This window comes from Salmo salar, chromosome 05 (genome assembly GCF_965601325.2).
Source record: "Salmo salar chromosome 05, fSalSal1, whole genome shotgun sequence".
Lineage (NCBI taxonomy): Eukaryota > Metazoa > Chordata > Actinopteri > Salmoniformes > Salmonidae > Salmo > Salmo salar.
The window spans coordinates 77,117,701-77,140,300 of NC_138295.1; the positions used below are offsets into that span (position 1 = coordinate 77,117,701).

General features: G+C 48.5%; 1 protein-coding gene across 1 annotated transcript in view; it reads right to left on the reverse strand.

The window, feature by feature from the left end:
* LOC123743173 (ephrin-A3-like) overlaps nucleotides 1-22,600 on the reverse strand; it is a 177,346-nt gene that overhangs the window by 54,992 nt on the left and 99,754 nt on the right. The window lies entirely within an intron of this gene.

The following is a 22,600-nucleotide window of genomic DNA, read 5'->3' on the forward strand; positions in this document are numbered from 1 at the left end:
TCCTGACCAATCACACCCTGTTTAACAGTCCTGCCTCCTGACCAATCACACCTTGTTAAACAGTCCTGCCTCCTGACCAATCACACCTTGTTAAACAGTCCTGCCTCCTGACCAATCACACCTTGTTAAACAGTCCTGCCTCCTGACCAATCACACCTTGTTTAACAGTCCTGCCTCCTGACCGTGTCTTGAACGCACGAACAAAACGCCGCTATTTGGATATAACAATGGATTATTTGGGACCAAACCAACATTTGTTATTGAAGTAGAAGTCCTGGGAGTGCATTCTGACGAAGAACAGCAAAGGGAATAACATTTTTCTTATAGTAAATCTGACTTTGGTGAGTGCTAAACTTGCTGGGTGTCTAAATAGCTAGCCCTGTGATGCCGGGCTATCTACTGAGAATATTGCAAAAATGTGCTTTCACCGAAAAGCTATTTTAAAATCGGACATAGCAAGTGCATAGAGGAGTTCTGTATCTATAATTCTTAAAATAATTGTTATGTTTTTTGTGAACGTTTATCGTGAGTAATTTAGTAAATTCACCGGAAGTTTGCGGGGGGTATGCTAGTTCTGAACGTCACATGCTAATGTAAAAAGCTGTTTTTTGATATAAATATGAACTTGATTGAACAAAACATGCATGTATTGTATAATATAATGTCCTAGGGGTGTCATCTGATGAAGATCATCAAAGGTTAGTGCTACATTTAGCTGTGGTTTGGGTTTATGTGACATTATATGCTAGCTTGAAAAATGGGTGTCTGATTATTTCTGGCTGGGTACTCTGCTGACATAATCTAATGTTTTGCTTTCGTTGTAAAGCCTTTTTGAAATCGGACGGGGGCGACCAGTGCACGCGCCTAAGCCCACTGTCCCCTGATCGGCCACTTGACAAAGGCGATAATGTATTTCAGCCTGGGGCTGGAATGACGACATTCAGCTTTTTCCCGGGCTCTGAGAGCCTATGGGAGCCGTGGGAAGTGTCACGTTACCGCAGAGATCCTTTGTTTTGGAAAGAGATGTCAAAGAAAGCCAATAAATGGTCAGACAGGCCACTTCCTGTAAAGGAGTCTCTCAGGTTTTTGCCTGCCATATGAGTTCTGTTATACTCACAGATACCATTCAAACAGTTTTGGAAACTTTAGGGTGTTTTCTATCCATATCTAATAAGTATATGCATATTCTAGTTACTGGGTAGGAGTAGTAACCAGATTAAATCGGGTAAATGTTTTATCCGGCCGTGTAAATACTGCCCCCTAGCCCTAAGAGGTTAAACAGTCCTGCCTCCTGACAGAGAGATCTCAGGGGTGTGAGTGTGTGTTAACTACAAGTGATAGTGTGACTGACTGTGTTTTTGCTTGAGTTTGTGTCTCTGTTGTTGTCCCCTGATTGCAGATAAGTGCATCCACAGTATACAGGATGCAAAGAGTGTGTGTGTGTAGAGAGGGAGAGAGGGAGAGAGAGAGTGTGTGTAGGGAGAGAGAGGGAGAGAGAGAGTGTGGAGAGAGAGAGGGAGAGAGAGGGAGAGAGTGTGTTGAGGGAGAGAGAGGGAGAGAGAGTGTGTGGAGAGAGGGAGGGAGAGAGAGGGAGAGAGAGCATGTGGAGAGAGAGGGAGAGAGAGAGTGTGTGGAGAGAGAGAGTGTTTGGAGAGAGAGAGAGGGAGAGAGGGAGAGAGAGAGTGTGTGGAGAGAGAGGGAGAGAGAGAGTGTGTGGAGAGAGAGAGGGAGAGAGAGGGAGAGAGAGTGTGTGGAGAGAGAGAGGGAGAGAGAGTGTGTGGAGAGAGAGGGAGAGAGAGAGTGTGTGGAGAGAGAGTGTGTGGAGAGAGAGGGAGAGAGAGAGTGTGTAGAGAGAGGGAGAGAGAGTGTGTGGAGAGAGAGGGAGAGAGAGGGAGAGAGAGTGTGTGGAGAGAGAGAGGGAGAGAGAAGGAGAGAGAGTGTGTGGAGAGAGAGGGAGAGAGAGAGTGTGTGGAGAGAGAGAGAGGGAGAGAGAGGGAGAGAGAGTGTGTGGAGAGAGAGGGAGAGAGAGAGTGTGGGAAGTGAGGGAGAGAGAGAGTGTGTGAGAGAGAGAGAGGGAGAGAGAGTGTGTGGAGAGAGAGAGGGAGAGAGAGGGAGAGAGAGTGTGTGGAGAGAGAGGGAGAGAGAGAGTGTGTGGAGAGAGAGAGTGTTTGGAGAGAGAGAGAGGGAGAGAGGGAGCGAGAGAGTGTGTGGAGAGAGAGGGAGAGAGAGAGTGTGTGGAGAGAGAGAGGGAGAGAGAGGGAGAGAGAGTGTGTGGAGAGAGAGGGAGAGAGAGAGTGTGTGGAGAGAGAGTGTGTGGAGAGAGAGGGAGAGAGAGAGTGTGTAGAGAGAGGGAGAGAGAGTGTGTGGAGAGAGAGGGGAGAGAGAGGGAGAGAGAGTGTGTGGAGAGAGAGAGGGAGAGAGAAGGAGAGAGAGTGTGTGGAGAGAGAGGGAGAGAGAGAGTGTGTGGAGAGAGAGGGAGAGAGAGAGAGAGGGAGAGAGAGTGTGTGGAGAGAGAGAGAGAGGGAGAGAGAGGGAGAGAGAGTGTGTGGAGAGAGAGGGAGAGAGAGTGTGTGGAGAGAGGGAGAGAGAGAGTGTGTGGAGAGAGAGAGAGGGAGAGAGAGGGAGAGAGAGTGTGTGGAGAGAGAGAGTGTGGGAAGTGAGAGGGAGAGAGAGAGAGAGGGAGAGAGAGTGTGTGGAGAGAGAGGGAGAGAGAGAGGGAGAGAGAGTGCGTGGAGAGAGAGGGAGGGAGAGTGTGTGGAGAGAGAGGGAGAGAGAGAGTGTGTGGAGAGAGAGAGAGGGAGAGAGAGGGAGAGAGAGTGTGTGGAGAGAGAGAGAGAGGGAGAGAGAAGGTGAGAGAGTGTGTGGAGAGAGGGAGAGAGAGTGTGTGGAGAGAGAGGGAGAGAGAGTGTGTGGAGAGAGAGAGAGGGAGAGAGAGGGAGAGAGAGTGTGTGGAGAGAGAGGGAGAGAGAGAGTGTGGGAAGTGAGGGAGAGAGAGAGTGTGTGGAGAGAGAGAGAGGGAGAGAGAGTGTGTGGAGAGAGAGAGGGAGAGAGAGGGAGAGAGAGTGTGTGGAGAGAGGGAGAGAGAGAGTGTGTGGAGAGAGGGAGAGAGAGAGTGTGTAGAGAGAGAGAGAGAGTGTGGAGAGAGAGGGAGAGAGAGAGGGAGAGAGAGTGTGTGGAGAGAGAGGGAGAGAGAGAGGGAGAGAGAGTGTGTGGAGAGAGAGGGAGAGAGAGAGTGTGTAGAGAGAGAGAGAGAGAGGGAGAGAGAGGGAGAGAGAGTGTGTGGAGAGAGAGGAGAGAGAGAGAGGGAGAGAGAGTGTGTGGAGAGAGAGGGAGAGAGAGAGTGTGTAGAGAGAGGGAGAGAGAGTGTGAGTAGAGAGAGGGAGGTTAGAGAGAGAGTGTGGAGAGGGAGAGTGTGGGAAGTGAGAGGGAGAGAGAGAGAGAGGAGAGAGAGTGTGTGGAGAGAGAGGGAGAGAGAGAGGGAGAGAGAGTGCGTGGAGAGAGAGGGAGGGAGAGTGTGTGGAGAGAGAGGGAGAGAGAGAGTGTGTGGAGAGAGAGAGAGGGAGAGAGAGGGAGAGAGAGTGTGTGGAGAGAGAGAGGGAGAGAGAAGGTGAGAGAGTGTGTGGAGAGAGGGAGAGAGAGAGTGTGTGGAGAGAGAGGGAGAGAGAGGGAGAGAGAGTGTGTGGAGAGAGAGAGAGGGAGAGAGAGGGAGAGAGAGTGTGTGGAGAGAGAGGGAGAGAGAGAGTGTGGGAAGTGAGGGAGAGAGAGAGTGTGTGGAGAGAGAGAGAGGGAGAGAGAGGGAGAGAGAGTGTGTGGAGAGAGAGAGGGAGAGAGAGGGAGAGAGAGTGTGTGGAGAGAGAGGGAGCGAGAGAGTGTGTGGAGAGAGGGAGAGAGATAGTGTGTAGAGAGAGAGAGAGTGTGGAGAGAGAGGGAGAGAGAGAGGGAGAGAGAGTGTGTGGAGAGAGAGGGAGAGAGAGAGTGTGTAGAGAGAGGGAGAGAGAGAGTGTGAGTAGAGAGAGGGAGGTTAGAGAGAGAGTGTGGAGAGGGAGTAAGAGTGTGTGGAGAGAGAGGGAGAGAGAGTGTGTGGAGAGAGAGGGAGAGAGAGAGTGTGTAGAGAGAGAGGGAGAGAGAGTGTGTGTGGAGAGAGAGGGAGAGAGAGAGTGTGTAGAGAGAGAGGGAGAGAGAGTGTGTGGAGAGAGAGGGAGAGAGAGTGTGTGGAGAGAGAGGGAGAGAGAGAGTGTGTAGGGAGAGAGGGAGAGAGAGTGTGTGGAGAGAGAGGGAGAGAGAGAGTGTGTGGAGAGAGAGGGAGCGCAAGAGAGAGAGCGTGGAGAGAGAGGGAGAGAGTGTGGAGAGAGGGAGAATATAGAGAGAGACTGTGTGTTGCCCTAGAGCACACAAAAACTATACATACCTCCGCCTAAACATCAGCACCACAGGTAACTTCCACAAAGCTGTGAACGATCTGAGAGACAAGGCAAGAAGGGCCTTCTATGCTGGCTAAAAATCTGGCAAAAAATACTTCAATCAGTTATAGAACCCATTGCCCTTTATGGTTGTGAGATCTGGGGTCCGCTCACCAACCAAGAATTCACAAAATGGGACAAACATCAAATTGAGACTCTTCATGTAAAATTCTGCAAAAATGTACAACATAAAACACCAAATAATGCATACAGAGCAGCTCAGTTGGTAGAGCATGGCGCTTGCAACGCCAGGGTTGTGGGTTCGATTCCCATGGGGGGCCAGTATTTAAAAATGTACTAAAATGTATGCACTCTACTGTAAGTCGCTCTGGATAAGAGCGTCTGCTAAATGACTAAAATGTAAATGTAATTAGGCCAATACCCACTAATTATCAAAATCCAGGAAAGAGATGTTAAATTCTACAACCACCTAAAAGGAAGCGATTCCCAAACCTTCCATATCAAAGCCATCACCTACAGAGAAATGAACCTGGAGAAGAGTCCCCTAAGCAAGCTGGTCCTGGGGCTCTGTTCACAAACTCAAACAGACCCCACAGAGCCCCAGGACAGCAACACAATTAGACCCAACCAAATCATGAGAAAACAAAAGATAATTACTTGATACATTGGAAAGAATCAACAAAAAACAGAGCAAACTAGAATGCTATTTGGTCCTAAACAGAGAGTACACAGTGGCAGAATACCTGACCACAAAGCTTTGACTATGTACAGACTCAGTGAGCATAGCCTTGCTATTGAGAAAGGCTGCCGTAGGCAGACATGGCTCTCAAGAGAAGACAGGCTATGTGCACACTGCCCACAAAATGAGGTGGAAACTGAGCTGCACTTCCTAACCTCCTGTCAAATGTATGACCATATTAGAGACACATATTTCCCTCAGATTACACAGATCCACAAAGAATTTGAAGACAAATCCAATTTTGATAAACTCCCATATCTACAGGGGTAAATACCACAGTGTGCCATCAGAGCAGTAAGATCTGTGACCTGTTGCCACAAGAAAAGGGCAACCAGTGAAGAACAAACACCATTGTAAATACAACCCATATTTATGTGGATTTATTTTCCCTTTTGTACTTTAACTAATTGCATATAATATGACATTTGAAATGTATTTGTTCTTTTGGAACTTCTGTGAGTGTAATGTTTACTGTTAATTTTTATTGTTTATTTCATGTTTGTTTATTATCTACTTCACTTGCTTTGGCAATGTTAACATATGTTTCCCATTCCAATAAAGCCCTTAAATTGAAAGTGAAATTGAATTGAGTGTGTGTAGAGAGATAGAGAGGGAGAGAGTGTGTGTAGGGAGGTAGAGAGAGAGTGTGTGTAGAGAGAGGGGAGAGAGAGGTAAAGAGAGGTACAGAGAGAGTGTGTGTAGAGAGATGTAGACAGGGAGAGAGTGTGTAAAGACTGGTAGAGAAGTAGATAGAGGTAGAGAGAGTGTGTGTAGAGAGGGGAGAGAGAGGTAAAGAGAGGTACAGAGAGAGTGTGTGTAGAGAGATGGAGAGAGAGCGGTAAGTGAGGTACAGAGAGAGTGTGTAGAGAGATGGAGAGAGGTAGAGAGTGTGTAAAGACTGGTAGAGAAGTAGAGAGAGGTAGAGAGAGTGTGTGTAGAGAGAGGGAGAGAGAGAGATAGAGAGAGAGTTTGTGTAGAGAGATGGAGAGAGAGCGGTAAAGAGAGGTACAGAGAGAGTGTGTAGAGAGATGGAGAGAGGTAGAGAGTGTGTAAAGACTGGTAGAGAAGTAGAGAGAGGTAGAGAGAGTGTGTGTAGAGAGAGGGAGAGAGAGAGGTAGAGAGAAAGTGTGTGAGGAGAGAGGGAGAGAGAGATAGAGAGAGAGTTTGTGTAGAGAGAGGGAGAGAATGTAGAGAGAGAGTGTGTGTAGAGAGAGAGAGGGAGAGAGAGAGATAGAGAGAAAGTGTGAGGAGAGAGAGGGATTGAAGAGGAACAGAGCCAGACTCAAGGACCCCAGGGTCACAAACGAAGAGAGAGAGAGGGAGTAGAGGGCTGACAGAGAGGAGATAGAATGAAGAGAGAGAGAGAGAGGGAGTAGGGGCTGACAGAGAGGAGATAGAATGAAGAGAGAGAGAGGGAGTAGGGGCTGACAGAGAGGAGATAGAATGAAGAGAGAGAGAGAGGGAGTAGGGGCTGACAGAGAGGAGATAGAATGAAGAGCGAGAGAGGGAGTAGGGGCTGACAGAGAGGAGATAGAATGAAGAGAGAGAGAGGGAGTAGGGGCTGACAGAGAGGAGATAGAATGAAGAGAGAGAGAGGGAGTAGGGGCTGACAGAGAGGAGATAGAATGAAGAGAGAGGGGCAGTAGGGGCTGACAGAGAGGAGATAGAATGAAGAGAGAGAGAGGGAGTAGGGGCTGACAGAGAGGAGATAGAATGAAGAGAGAGAGAGAGGGAGTAGGGGCTGACAGAGAGGAGATAGAACGAAGAGAGAGAGAGGGAGTAGGGGCTGACAGAGAGGAGATAGAATGAAGAGAGAGGGGGAGTAGGGGCTGACAGAGAGGAGATAGAATGAAGAGAGAGAGAGAGGGAGTAGGGGCTGACAGAGAGGAGATAGAATGAAGAGAGAGAGAGGGAGCAGGGGCTGACAGAGAGGAGATAGAATGAAGAGAGAGAGGGGCAGTAGGGGCTGACAGAGAGGAGATAGAATGAAGAGAGAGAGAGGGAGTAGGGGCTGACAGAGAGGAGATAGAATGAAGAGAGAGAGAGGCGAGAGAGGGAGTAGGGGCTGACAGAGAGGAGATAGAATGAAGAGAGAGAGAGGGAGGAGGGGCTGACAGACAGGAGATAGAATGAAGAGAGAGAGAGGGAGTAGGGGCTGACAGAGAGGAGATAGAATGAAGAAAGATAGAGAGAGAGAGGGAGTAGGGGCTGACAGAGAGGAGATAGAATGAAGAGAGAGAGAGAGAGTAGGGGCTGACAGAGAGGAGATAGAATGAAGAGAGAGAGAGAGTAGGGGCTGACAGAGAGGAGATAGAATGAAGAGAGAGGGGGAGTAGGGGCTGACAGAGAGGAGATAGAATGAAGAAAGAGAGAGAGAGAGAGGGAGTAGGGGCTGACAGAGAGGAGACAGAATGAAGAGAGAGAGAGGGAGTAGGGGCTGACAGAGAGGAGATAGAATGAAGAGAGAGAGAGAGGGAGTAGGGGCTGACAGAGAGGAGATAGAATGAAGAGAGAGAGAGGGAGTAGGGGCTGACAGAGAGGAGATAGAATGAAGAGAGAGAGAGGGGGTAGGGGCTGACAGAGAGGAGATAGAATGAAGAGAGAGAGTAGGGCTGACAGAGAGGAGAGAGAATGAAGAGAGAGGGGGAGTAGGGGCTGACAGAGAGGAGATAGAATGAAGAGAGAGAGAGAGAGTAGGGGCTGACAGAGAGGAGATAGAATGAAGAGAGAGAGAGAGGGAGTAGGGGCTGACAGAGAGGAGATAGAACGAAGAGAGAGGGGGCGTAGGGGCTGACAGAGAGGAGATAGAATGAAGAGAGAGAGAGGGAGTAGGGGCTGACAGAGAGGAGATAGAATGAAGAGAGAGAGAGGGAGCAGGGGCTGACAGAGAGGAGATAGAATGAAGAGAGAGGGGGAGTAGGGGCTGACAGAGAGGAGATAGAATGAAGAGAGAGAGAGGGAGTAGGGGCTGACAGAGAGGAGATAGAATGAAGAGAGAGAGAGGGAGAGAGAGGGAGTAGGGGCTGACAGAGAGGAGATAGAATGAAGAGAGAGGGGGAGGAGGGGCTGACAGAGAGGAGATAGAATGAAGAGAGAGAGAGGAGTAGGGGCTGACAGAGAGGAGATAGAATGAAGAAAGAGAGAGAGAGAGAGGGAGTAGGGTCTGACAGACAGGAGATAGAATGAAAAGAGAGAGAGGGAGTAGGGGCTGACAGAGAGGAGATAGAATGAAGAGAGAGAGAGGGAGTAGGGGCTGACAGAGAGGAGATAGACTGAAGAGAGAGAGAGAGAGAGAGAGAGGGAGTAGGGGCTGACAGACAGGAGACAGAATGAAGAGAGAGAGAGGGAGTAGGGGCTGACAGAGAGGAGATAGAATGAAGAGAGAGAGAGAGGGAGTAGGGGCTGACAGAGAGGAGATAGAATGAAGAGAGAGAGGGAGTAGGGGCTGACAGAGAGGAGATAGAATGAAGAGAGAGAGAGGGAGTAGGGGCTGACAGAGAGGAGATAGAATGAAGAGAGAGAGAGAGAGAGAGAGAGAGAGAGAGAGAGAGGGAGTAGGGGCTGACAGAGAGGAGATAGAATGAAGAGAGAGAGAGGGAGTAGGGGCTGACAGAGAGGAGATAGAATGAAGAGAGAGAGAGAGAGAGAGAGAGAGAGGGCGTAGGGGCTGACAGAGAGGAGATAGAATGAAGAGAGAGAGAGGGAGTAGGGGCTGACAGACAGGAGATAGAATGAAGAGAGAGAGAGAGGGAGTAAGGGCTGACAGAGAGGAGATAGAATGAAGAGAGAGGGGGAGGGAGTAGGGGCTGACAGAGAGGAGATAGAATGAAGAGAGAGAGAGGGAGTAGGGGCTGACAGACAGGAGATAGAATGAAGAGAGAGAGAGGGAGTAGGGGCTGACAGAGAGGAGATAGAATGAAGAGAGAGAGAGGGAGTAGGGGCTGACAGAGAGGAGATAGAATGAAGAGAGAGAGAGGGAGTAGGGGCTGACAGAGAGGAGATAGAATGAAGAGAGAGAGAGGGAGGAGGGGCTGACAGACAGGAGATAGAATGAAGAGAGAGAGAGGGAGTAGGGGCTGACAGAGAGGAGATAGAATGAAGAGAGAGAGAGGGAGTAGGGGCTGACAGAGAGGAGATAGAATGAAGAGAGAGAGAGAGAGAGAGGAGTAGGGGCTGACAGACAGGAGATAGAATGAAGAGAGAGAGAGGGAGTAGGGGCTGACAGACAGGAGATAGAATGAAGAGAGAGAGAGAGGGAGTAGGGGCTGACAGAGAGGAGATAGAATGAAGAGAGAGAGAGGGAGTAGGGGCTGACAGAGAGGAGATAGAATGAAGAGAGAGAGAGAGGGAGTAGGGGCTGACAGAGAGGAGATAGAATGAAGAGAGAGAGAGGGAGTAGGGGCTGACAGAGAGGAGATAGAATGAAGAGAGAGAGAGGGAGTAGGGGCTGACAGACAGGAGATAGAATGAAGAGAGAGAGAGAGAGAGAGTAGGGGCTGACAGAGAGGAGATAGAATGAAGAGAGAGAGAGGGAGTAGGGGCAGACAGACAGGAGATAGAATGAAGAGAGCGAGAGAGGGAGTAGGGGCTGACAGAGAGGAGATAGAATGAAGAGAGAGGGGGAGGGAGTAGGGGCTGACAGAGAGGAGATAGAATGAAGAGAGAGAGAGGGAGTAGGGGCTGACAGACAGGAGATAGAATGAAGAGAGAGAGAGGGAGTAGGGGCTGACAGAGAGGAGATAGAATGAAGAGAGAGAGAGGGAGTAGGGGCTGACAGAGAGGAGATAGAATGAAGAGAGAGAGAGGGAGTAGGGGCTGACAGAGAGGAGATAGAATGAAGAGAGAGAGAGAGAGAGAGGGAGTAGGGGCTGACAGACAGGAGATAGAATGAAGAGAGAGAGAGGGAGTAGGGGCTGACAGAGAGGAGATAGAATGAAGAGAGAGAGAGAGAGAGAGAGAGAGAGAGAGTAGGGGCTGACAGAGAGGAGATAGAATGAAGAGAGAGAGAGAGGGAGTAGGGGCTGACAGACAGGAGATAGAATGAAGAGAGAGAGAGGGAGTAGGGGCTGACAGAGAGGAGATAGAATGAAGAGAGAGAGAGAGGGAGTAGGGGCTGACAGAGAGGAGATAGAATGAAGAGAGAGAGAGGGAGTAGGGGCTGACAGACAGGAGATAGAATGAAGAGAGAGAGAGAGGGAGTAGGGGCTGACAGAGAGGAGATAGAATGAAGAGAGAGGGGGAGTAGGGGCAGACAGAGAGGAGATAGAATGAAGAGAGCGAGAGAGGGAGTAGGGGCTGACAGACAGGAGATAGAATGAAGAGAGAGAGAGGGAGTAGGGGCTGACAGAGAGGAGATAGAATGAAGAGAGAGAGAGGGAGTAGGGGCAGACAGAGAGGAGATAGAATGAAGAGAGCGAGAGGGGGAGTAGGGGCTGACAGAGAGGAGATAGAATGAAGAGAGAGAGAGGGAGTAGGGGCTGACAGAGAGGAGATAGAATGAAGAGAGAGAGAGAGAGTAGGGGCTGACAGAGAGGAGATAGAATGAAGAGAGAGAGAGAGAGAGAGGGAGTAGGGGCTGACAGACAGGAGATAGAATGAAGAGAGAGAGAGGGAGTAGGGGCTGACAGAGAGGAGATAGAATGAAGAGAGAGAGAGGGAGTAGGGGCTGACAGAGAGGAGATAGAATGAAGAGAGAGAGAGAGAGAGAGGGAGTAGGGGCTGACAGACAGGAGATAGAATGAAGAGAGAGAGAGGGAGTAGGGGCTGACAGAGAGGAGATAGAATGAAGAGAGAGAGAGAGGGAGTAGGGGCTGACAGAGAGGAGATAGAATGAAGAGAGAGAGAGAGGGAGTAGGGGCTGACAGACAGGAGATAGAATGAAGAGAGAGAGAGGGAGTAGGGGCTGACAGAGAGGAGATAGAATGAAGAGAGAGAGAGAGGGAGTAGGGGCAGACAGAGAGGAGATAGAATGAAGAGAGAGAGAGGGAGTAGGGGCAGACAGACAGGAGATAGAATGAAGAGAGCGAGAGAGGGAGTAGGGGCTGACAGAGAGGAGATAGAATGAAGAGAGAGAGAGGGAGTAGGGGCAGACAGAGAGGAGATAGAATGAAGAGAGCGAGAGAGGGAGTAGGGGCTGACAGAGAGGAGATAGAATGAAGAGAGAGAGGGGGAGTAGGGACTGACAGAGAGGAGATAGAATGAAGAGAGAGAGAGGGAGTAGGGGTTGACAGAGAGGAGATAGAATGGAGAGAGAGAGGGGGAGTAGGGGCTGACAGAGAGGAGATAGAATGAAGAGAGAGAGAGAGAGAGAGGGAGTAGGGGCTGACAGACAGGAGATAGAATGAAGAGAGAGAGAGGGAGTAGGGGCAGACAGAGAGGAGATAGAATGAAGAGAGCGAGAGAGAGAGAGGGAGTAGGGGCTGACAGACAGGAGATAGAATGAAGAGAGAGAGAGGGAGTAGGGGCTGACAGAGAGGAGATAGAATGAAGAGAGAGAGAGGGAGTAGGGGCTGACAGAGAGGAGATAGAATGAAGAGAGAGAGAGAGGGAGTAGGGACTGACAGAGAGGAGATAGAATGAAGAGAGAGAGAGGGAGTAGGGGCTGACAGAGAGGAGATAGAATGAAGAGAGAGAGAGAGGGAGTAGGGGCTGACAGAGAGGAGATAGAATGAAGAGAGAGAGAGAGAGAGGGAGTAGGGCTGACAGACAGGAGATAGAATGAAGAGAGAGAGAGGGAGTAGGGGCTGACAGAGAGGAGATAGAATGAAGAGAGAGAGAGAGAGTAGGGGCAGACAGAGAGGAGATAGAATGAAGAGAGCGAGAGAGGGAGTAGGGGCTGACAGAGAGGAGATAGAATGAAGAGAGAGAGAGGGAGTAGGGCTGACAGAGAGGAGATAGAATGAAGAGAGAGAGAGGGAGTAGGGGTTGACAGAGAGGAGATAGAATGAAGAGAGAGAGGGGGAGTAGGGACTGACAGAGAGGAGATAGAATGAAGAGAGAGAGAGGGAGTAGGGGTTGACAGAGAGGAGATAGAATGGAGAGAGAGAGAGAGTAGGGGCTGACAGAGAGGAGATAGAATGAAGAGAGAGAGAGAGAGAGAGGGAGTAGGGGCTGACAGACAGGAGATAGAATGAAGAGAGAGAGAGGGAGTAGGGGCTGACAGAGAGGAGATAGAATGAAGAGAGAGAGAGAGAGTAGGGGCTGACAGAGAGGAGATAGAATGAAGAGAGAGAGAGGGAGTAGGGGCTGACAGAGAGGAGATAGAATGAAGAGAGAGAGAGAGACAGAGAGAGGGAGTAGGGGCTGACAGAGAGGAGATAGAGAGTAGCCAGGGTTAAAATCTGCTGAGCTGGGACACTAGGGATGGAGGGAATGAGGGAGAGAGAGAAATGGAATTGAATTGAGAGGGAGCGAAAGGGGGGGAGAGAGAGATAGAGCGGGAGAGAGAATGAGGGAGTGAGAGAATGAGTAAGAGATTAAGTGAGTGAGTGAGTGAGTGAGTGAGTGAGTGAGTGAGTGAGTGAGTGAGTGAGTGAGTGAGTGAGTGAGTGAGTGAGTGAGTGAGTGAGTGAGTGAGTGAGTGATGAGTGAGTGAGTGAGTGAGTGAGTGAGTGAGTGAGAGCAGGAGAGGGAGGGAGGGGGTAGATATGAATAATCAGCCACAAACCCAAATCCCTGGGGATGCTAACACACACACATTCACACACACTCACACACACTCACAGGTGACAGCTGTAGAGGTAAAGGTAGTGTTTTACAGTTGGGTACAGGAATCCAGACTTGCTCTCTCTCAGGGCAAGAGGAATAATGTTTTTGACACATCCCCAAAACCCAGATTGAGGTGTTGATTAAATGTGTCCCTCAGTGAATAGATCTCAGACAGTATCAATGAGCCACTCACATGGACAGACAGGGAAAAGAGCCGTTTTCTGGTTCTGCTCCCTCTCTCTCCCGGTTCTCTATCTCCCTCCATTCCATCTCTCTGGTCTCTCTCTCCATCTGTTCCACCTCTGTCTGTCTGGTAGAGGAGAGACAGTGAGCTGGCCGTATTAAATGGGAACTGTGTGTGTGTGTGTGTGAGAGAGAGAGAGAGAGAGAGAGAGAGAGAGAGAGAGAGAGAGAGAGAGAGAGAGAGAGAGAGAGAGAGAGAGAGAGAGAGAGAGAGAGAGAGAGAGAGAGAGAGAGAGAGAGAGAGAGAGAGAGGAGGGGGAGAGAGACAGAGAGAAAGGGAGAGAGAAAGAGAGAGAGAGGGAGGGAGAGAGAGAGAGAGACAGAGAGAGGGAGAGAGAAAGACAGCGAGGGAGAGGGAGAGAGAGAGAGGGAGAGGGAGAGAGAGAGGAGAGAGAGGGAGAGAGAAAGACAGCGAGGGAGAGGGAGAGAGAAAGAGAGAGGGCGAGAGAAAGACAGCGAGGGAGAGGGAGAGGGAGAAGGAGAGATGTGACAGTGACAAAGAGTCAGATGATTATTCCATCTAATTGAATATCTGTTCATATTGAGGGGACATTGAGATCTGCCCTCTGTTGAATAAGAATGATGCCCTTCTCTCTCTTTCTCTCCTTCTCTCGCTCCTCCCATTCATTTATCTTCTCCTCCCTTCTCTCAGTCTGTCTCCCCATGTCCCTCTCTTTTCCTTCACTCTCTTTTCGCCCCCATGGATGGAGGGATAATATAGTTTCTCTATCTGTGACCTTCTCCACCTCCTTCCTCTCCCCTCCTCTATCACTCACGTTCAACCTTCTCAACATCACTTTTTCCTTCACAATCCATCTCTCCCTCTATCCCCCTCTACCTCTTTCCATTCCATTTCCTTTTTCTTTCCTCTACATCTTTCCATCATCCCCCACTTTTTCTACCTCTCCCTCCTCTCTCTCTCTCTCTCTCTTTATTTCTTTCTCCCTCCCTCCCTGTATCTCTCCCTCTCTCTCTCTGCAGTGTAGTGGTTAATTTCTGTATTACCAAATGAGGAGAGTCAAACTTCACACACCAGTCAGAGTTATACTTAAACTACATCTTTAACCTGTTAGGGCTAGGGGGCAGTATTGACACGGCTGGATAAAAAAACATACCCGATTTAATCTGGTTACCACTCCTACCCAGTAACTAGAATATGCATATACTTATTACATATGGATAGAAAACACCCGAAATTTTCTAAAACTGTTTGAATGGTGTCTGTGAGTATAACAGAACTCATTTGGCAGGCAAAACCCTGAGACATTTTCTGACAGGAAGTGGATACCTGATGTGTTGTATTACCTTTAAACCTATCCCATTGAAAAACACAGGGGCTGAGGAATATTTTGGCACTTCCTATTGCTTCCACTAGATGTCACCAGCCTTTACAAAGTGTTTTGAGTCTTCTGGAGGGAGATCTGACCGAACAAGAGCCATGGAACGATGATGGCCCATTAGACACCTGGCGCGCGAGTTCATGTTGGGTACACTCGTTCCAATACGTTATAAAAGAGTATGCATTCGTCCACCTTGAATATTATTAATGTTCTGGTTAAAAAAGGCCCTAATGATTTATGCTATACAACGTTTGACATGTTTGAACGAACGGAAATATATTTTTTCCCCTCGTTCATGACGAGAAGTCCGGCTGGCTTAGATCATGTGCTAACAAGACGGAGATTTTTGGACATAAATGATGAGCTTTTTTGAACAAAACTACATTCGTTATGGACCTGTGATACCTGGAAGTGACATCTGATGAAGAGAATCAAAGGTAATGGATTATTTACATAGTATTTTCGATTTTAGATCTCCCCAACATGACGTCTAGTCTGTATCGCAACGCGTATTTTTCTGGGCGCAGTGCTCAGATTATTGCAAAGTGTGATTTCCCAGTAAGGTTATTTTTAAATCTGGCAAGTTGATTGCGTTCAAGAGATGGAAATCTATAATTCTTTAAATGACAATATAATATTTTACCAATGTTTTCTAATTTTAATTATTTAATTTGTGACGCTGACTTGACTGCCGGTTATTGGAGGGAAACGATTTCCTCAACATCAATGCCATAGTAAAACGCTGTTTTTGGATATAAATATGAACTTGATAGAACTAAAAATGCATGCATTGTCTAACATAATGTCCTAGGAGTGTCATCTGATGGAGATTGTAAAAGGTTAGTGCATCATTTTAGCTGGTTTTATGGTTTTGGTGACCCTGTCTTTGAATTGACAAAACATTACACACAACTCTTGTAAATGTACTGTCCTAACATACTCTAAATGTATGCTTTCGCCGTAAAACCTTTTTGAAATCGTAAAACGTGGTTAGATTAAGGAGATGTTTATCTTTCAAAGGGTGTAAAATAGTTGTATGTTTGAAAATTTTTAATTTTGACATTTATTTGGATTCAAATTTGCCGCTCTTGAAATGCACCTGCTGTTGATGGAGTGCACCACGGGTGGCACGCTAGCGTCCCACCTAGCCCATAGAGGTTAATAATAAGAGCTTTGCAAAAGCACTTTGACTTTCAATGATGCGCCATCTCTAATGAACCATTGAAAAGTGTCTACACAAAAGTACAAAGATCTTTTATAGCCAAGATACACCCCTCTCAACGTACATGACGAACCACAGATCTTAGGAACAGTTCACAAAGACTTTTACTTGAGAGAGGAGTATCCCATAGCCAGACAGCATTCGCTATAAATTATCGTTCAGTTTGGTCCCTAAAACGAGGTTCTAATCCCGTTCCTGGTACTTCATAGCACAAAAACACCATCTCATCCAATGGCATAAATCAATTGTCAACTCTAGATACTCCAATCTCAAGTAAACCCTTCTTGACTCCACTCCTGGACAAGCTCACTGAGGGGAGTGAGTCTCTAGGTCATACACTATCCCAGGATAAGTGTAGCATCAGAGGGGACATACAATGGTTCCAGACACTGCCATACACCTTCCCCCAATGCCAAAGGAGGGAGTGACCTGTGAGACAAGTAATTGGTTCCCCATTAATCACGCCATCCCTTCACATGGTTTAAGAATAGGTAAAGACACATTCACATATGAAGACAATGTTCCATCCTGTCCTCTTCCCTTTCTGATATTCTGCATAGCACCAGAGACATGTAAAAGACAAGCCTGACCTCTCCCCTCTCCGGGCCCCAAGTGACTGAGCCCCAGCTGAGAGAAGAAGTGCAACTGCCAACACCAGAGTCCAAAGGGATACATTCTGATTCATCCGCCACAACAGTGAATTATTAACAGCTTATTAAAGTCAGAAACACTACAGGCCTGTGTGTGTGTGTGTGTGTGTGTGTGTGTGTGTGTGTGTGTGTGTGTGTGTGTGTGTGTGTGTGTGTGTGTGTGTGTGAGTTTGTGTGTGTGTGTGTGTGTGTGTGTGTGTGTGTGTGTGTGTGTGTGTGTGTGTGTGTGTGTGTGTGTGTGTGTGTGTGTGTGTGTGTGTGTGTGTGTGTGTGTGTGTGTGTGTGTGTGTGTGTCTGACAGTGTGTGTGTGTGGGAAACGCTGGCTTTTCTCAAGGCCCCACACACACACACACACACACACACACACACACACACACACACACACACACACACACACACACACACAGACACTGCTGCCCTGCTCAGTGAAGGTTCATCATTGGTAATTGATCAAGGCATTACCTCTATCTTCACACCCAAACACAGCATGCAGTCAGAATCTACTCTTCCTTTCTCTTTTCACCCCAGCTTCCTCCCTCACTCCCTCTTTCCATCTAGTATCTTCCCCTCCACCTCTGTGATCCTTCCCCTCTGCTCTCTGTGGATGCTTCCCCACCCCCTCCTCTCCTCGTCCCTTTCTTCCCTCCCTCCCTGTCTCTCTGTCCGTAGATATTGATGTAGTGTCAGAGTGTGTTAAAGCAGCAGGGATGTAATGGTGGACATTAGCCTTTTGAACTGAGCTAATCTAACAAACACACTCATATACCAACGCTAATGCACTGGCTCTGTGTGTGTGTATATGTGTGTGTGTGCATACAGTATCTCTCTCTCTCCTTTCCTCTCCTCTCCTCTCCTCTCCTATCCTATCCTCTCCTCTCTCAATTCAATTTCAATTTAAGGGGCTTTATTGGCATGGGAAACATATGTTTACATTGCCAAAGCAAGTGAAATTCTCTCTCTCTCTCTCTCTCTCTCTCTCTCTCTCTCTTCTGTGTGCGTGTGTGTGTGTGTGTTCACAAAGCCCTTACATCCATGGAGAGACCAGCCAGAGAGTGTGTGTGTGTCTTCCTAAGCTCTTTAGTGAGTAATTAGTGATGCAGTGTAATGGCTGTGTATGGAGTCAGTAAGACATCAACCTCCGACCTAGCTATCTATTACTACACTCCCACCTCTCAAGACCCCCCCAACACACACACACACACACACACACACACACACACACTCACACACACACACACACACACACACACACACACACACACACACACAGTAATCCCCACAAACAGTAATCCCCACAGACAAACACACACACAGTAATCCCCACACACAGTAATCCCCACAGACAAACACACACACAGTAATCCCCACACACAAACACACACACAGTAATCCACACACACACAAACACACACACAGTAATCCACACACAGTAATCCCCACACACAAACACAAACACACACACAGTAATCCACACACACACACAAACACACACACAGTAATCCACACACACAGTAATCCCCACACACACAAACACAAACACAACACACAGTAATCCACACACACACAAACACACACACAGTAATCCACACACACAGTAATCCCCACACACAAACACAAACACACACACAGTAATCCCCACACACAAACACACACTCAGTAATCCCCCCCCACACACAAACACACACACAGTAATCCCCACACACAAACACACACACAGTAATCCCCACACACAAACACACACTCAGTAATCCCCACACACACACACAAACACACACACAGTAATCCACACACACAGTAATCCCCACACACAAACACAAACACACACAGTAATCCCCACACACAAAACACACACTCAGTAATCCCCCCACACACACAAACACACACACTGTAATCCCCACACACAAACACAACACACAGTAATCCCCACACACAAACACACACTCAGTAATCCCCACACACAAACACAAACACACACAGTAATCCCCACACACAAACACAAACACACACACAGTAATCCCCACACACAAACACACAACACAGTAATCCACACACACAGTAATCCCCACAACACAAACACAAACACATACACAGTAATCCCCACACACAAACACACACACAGTAATCCCCACACACAGTAATCCCCACACACAGTAATCCACACACACAGTAATCCCCACACACTCTCTATGTTAATATATTTCTATGTTTATTCTAGTGTGTCTATTTCTATGTTTAGTTTCTTGGGTTGACCTTTAATTGAAGGCAGCTGTTCCTCCAAGTTATTGAACGTTATCGGAGCCTACCAGGGAAGAACGAGAGTTTGGCTGGCCCAGGGGTAAGCCCTGAGCAAACTCCCCGTGCTTATTGTGGCGAGCATGTGCCTGCTTCTCGCACTCTCTCTCCGGTAAGCCTCCACAGTCCAGTACGTCCTGCTCCTCGCACTAGCCCTGAGGTGCGTGTTACTAGGCTGGCGCCTCCTAAGCCAGCCCCACGCACCAGGACTTTAGTGCGCCTGCCCAGTCCAGTACGTCCTGTTGCTGCTCCTCGCACTAGCCCTGTGGTGCGTGTCTACTAGTCTGGCGCCTCCAAAGCCCAGTCCCACGCATCAGGCCTTTAGTGCGCAGTCCCCGTCTAGAGCTTCCGGCGACAGTGCCCCGTCTAGAGCTTCCGGCGACAGTGCCCCGTCTAGAGCTTCCGGCGACATTGACCCGTCTAGAGCTTCCGGCGACAGTGCCCCGTCTAGAGCTTCCGGCGACAGTGCCCCGTCTAGAGCTTCCGGCGACAGTGCCCCGTCTAGAGCTTCCGGCGACAGTGCCCCCGTCTAGAGCTTCCGGCGACAGTGCCCCGTCTAGAGTTTCCGGCGACAGTGCCCCGTCTAGAGTTTCCGGCGACAGTGCCCCGTCTAGAGCTTCCCGGCGACAGTGCCCCGTCTAGAGCTTCCGGCGACAGTGCCCCGTCTAGAGCTTCCGGCGACAGTGCCCCGTCTAGAGCTTCCGGCGACAGTGCCCCGTCTAGAGCTTCCGGCGACAGTGCCCCGTCTAGAGCTTCCGGCGACAGTGCCCCGTCTAGAGTTTCCGGCAACAGTGCCCCGTCTAGAGTTTCCGGCAACAGTGTCCCGTCTAGAGCTTCCGGCGCAGCCAGAGTCGGCCCGCCAGTCCGGCGCAGCCAGAGTCGCCCCTCAGCCCAGAGCCTTCAGCAGGGGTGGACAGGTTAGAGTGGGGATTAAGCCCGAAGCCAGAGTCACCTCCGTGGGGGGAGGTTTGGGAAGGGGGGGTGTAGCACGGAAGCCGTCGGTGACGGTAGCCACCCTCCCTTCCCTCCCTTTATTTGGGGTTAATTTTGTGTTTTGTTTGAGGTGCATACGGGGTCTGCACCTTTGGGGGGGGGTGGGGGGGGGGGGGGGGTACTGTCACGTCGTCCTCGTTGCCTCTAATTGAAGGTCCTATTTAGTAGGGGTGTTTTTTCCTGTGTTTTGTGGGTGGTTGTTTCCTGTTTTGTGTATGTTGCACCTGACGGGACTGTTTACGGTCATTTTGTTGATTATTTGATTTTGAGTTTAATAAAAGTAAATATGAGCACGGAACACGCCGCGTCTTGGTCCCCATTAGACGACCCGCATTACAGTCTCTCTCTATGATGTGTGGTAATACCTTGGAACAGATTTCCAACATTAACATCACTTGGAGCTGATTTACTGTTTTCTTTTCTTTTTTCTGTCCAACAATAAAAAATGTAAAAATAACTCAGAAAACTTAGGTGGCCAAATAAAATCACCAGTTGGGGAACCCTGCTCTACCCTCTCTGCACTTCCTGGTTGTGAGGGTCACATGACTGACGGATGACATGTGAGATTACTTAGGTGATTGAACTGTTCATGGGTTAAGGGAAGAAGGTAGGTTGGGATGAGACATTAAATCCAACTCATACATGGTCCATATCACAGTGTTGAGTCAGTCATATACACTATGGAAAATGGATTACAGCAATACTACAAAACACATGAGCTGTGGGTGCTTATAGTTGTCCTATTTCACACATGTACAGGTGGGAAGTGTTTCTCTCTCTCTACCAGTGTGCATTGGAAATGTGTCAGCCAGGGTCAGCCTTTATAAATGGCAACCCTGAAACAATTAGGGTTAAGTGCCTTGCTCAAGGGCAACATAACAGATTTCTCACCTTGTCAGCTCAGGGATTCAACAACATTTCAGTCACTGGGCCAACACTCTAACGGCTAGGCTACCTGGCCCCCAGTGGAAGAGAGAGACGGGTGTAGAAACCGAGGAATGGAGTAGCTACTAAACAGATTGCTTTAGGGGAAGCAACAGCATCATTATCAGTCCTGGTACTGCTAAACACTGCAGTCCAGGATAGGGAGACACGGTCACCATCTAAACACTCCAGTCCAGGATAGGGAGACACGGTCACCATCTAAACACTCCAGTCCAGGATAGGGAGATACGTTCACCATCTAAACACTCCAGTCCAGGATAGGGAGACACGGTCACCATCTAAACACTCCAGTCCAGGATAGGGAGACACGGTCACCATCTAAACACTCTAGTCCAGGACAGGGAGATACGTTCACTATCTGAACACTGCAGTCCAGGATAGGGAGATACGTTCACCATCTGAACACTCCAGTCCAGGATAGGGAGATTTGTTTACCATCTAAACACCCCAGTCCAGGATAGGGAGATTTGTTTACCATCTAAACACTCCAGTCCAGGATAGGGAGATACGTTCACCATCTGAACACTCCATTCCAGGATAGGGAGATTTGTTTACCATCTAAACACTCCAGTCCAGGACAGGGAGATACATTCACCATCTGAACACTCCAGTCCAGGATAGGGAGATACGTTCACCATCTGAACACTCCATTCCAGGATAGGGAGATACGTTCACCTTCTAAACACTGCAGTCCAGGATAGGGAGATACGTTCACCATCTAAACACTGCAGTCCAGGATAGGGAGACACGGTCACCATCTAAACACTCCAGTCCAGGACAGGGAGATACGTTCACCATCTAAACACTCCAGTCCAGGATAGGGAGATTTGTTTACCATCTATACACTCCAGTCCAGGATAGGGAGATACGTTCACCATCTAAACACTGCAGTCCAGGACAGGGAGATACATTCACCATCTAAACACTCCAGTCCAGGACAGGGAGATACGTTCACCATCTAAACACTCCAGTCCAGGATAGGGAGATTTGTTTACCATCTATACACTCCAGTCCAGGACAGGGAGATACATTCACCATCTGAACACTCCAGTCCAGGATAGGGAGATTTGTTTACCATCTAAACACTCCAGTCCAGGATAGGGAGACACGGTCACCATCTAAACACTCCAGTCCAGGATAGGGAGACACGGTCACCATCTAAACACTCCAGTCCAGGATAGGGAGATACGTTCACCATCTAAACACTCCAGTCCAGGATAGGGAGACACGGTCACCATCTAAACACTCCAGTCCAGGATAGGGAGATACGTTCACCATCTAAACACTCCAGTCCAGGATAGGGAGACACGGTCACCATCTAAACACTCCAGTCCAGGATAGGGAGACACGGTCACCATCTAAACACTCCAGTCCAGGATAGGGAGATACGTTCACCATCTAAACACTTCAGTCTAGGATAGGGAGATTTGTTTACCATCTAAACACTCCAGTCCAGGATAGGGAGATTTGTTTACCATCTATACACTCCAGTCCAGGACAGGGAGATACGTTCACCATCTAAACACTCCAGTCCAGGATAGGGAGATTTGTTTACCATCTAAACACTCCAGTCCAGGACAGGGAGATACGTTCACCATCTAAACACTCCAGTCCAGGATAGGGAGATTTGTTTACCATCTAAACACTCCAGTCCAGGATAGGGAGATTTGTTTACCATCTAAACACTGCTTGTGGATGTTGTATGTCTTTGGCAGCAGAACAATTCCCCATCAAGGTTATGAGACTAATAAGACAAATGAAGGAAGAACATATGTTTAAGTTCAACAGGTTCATTGATAAAAACACAGTCATCTACTACTATACAGGTATCCATGACAACAGATGAAGCCCCTACTATGGTATGGTAATAAAGTCAGTTGGTTTACAGCCTTGTGAGAATCTCTCTCTCTCTCTGTCTCTCTCTCTCTATCTCTCTCTCTCTCTCTCTCTCCCTCCCTCTCTCTCTCTCTCTCTCTCTCTCTCTCTCTCTCTCTCTCTGTCTCTCTCTCTCTCTCTCTCTCTCTCTCTGGTTATTAATAGTATACTA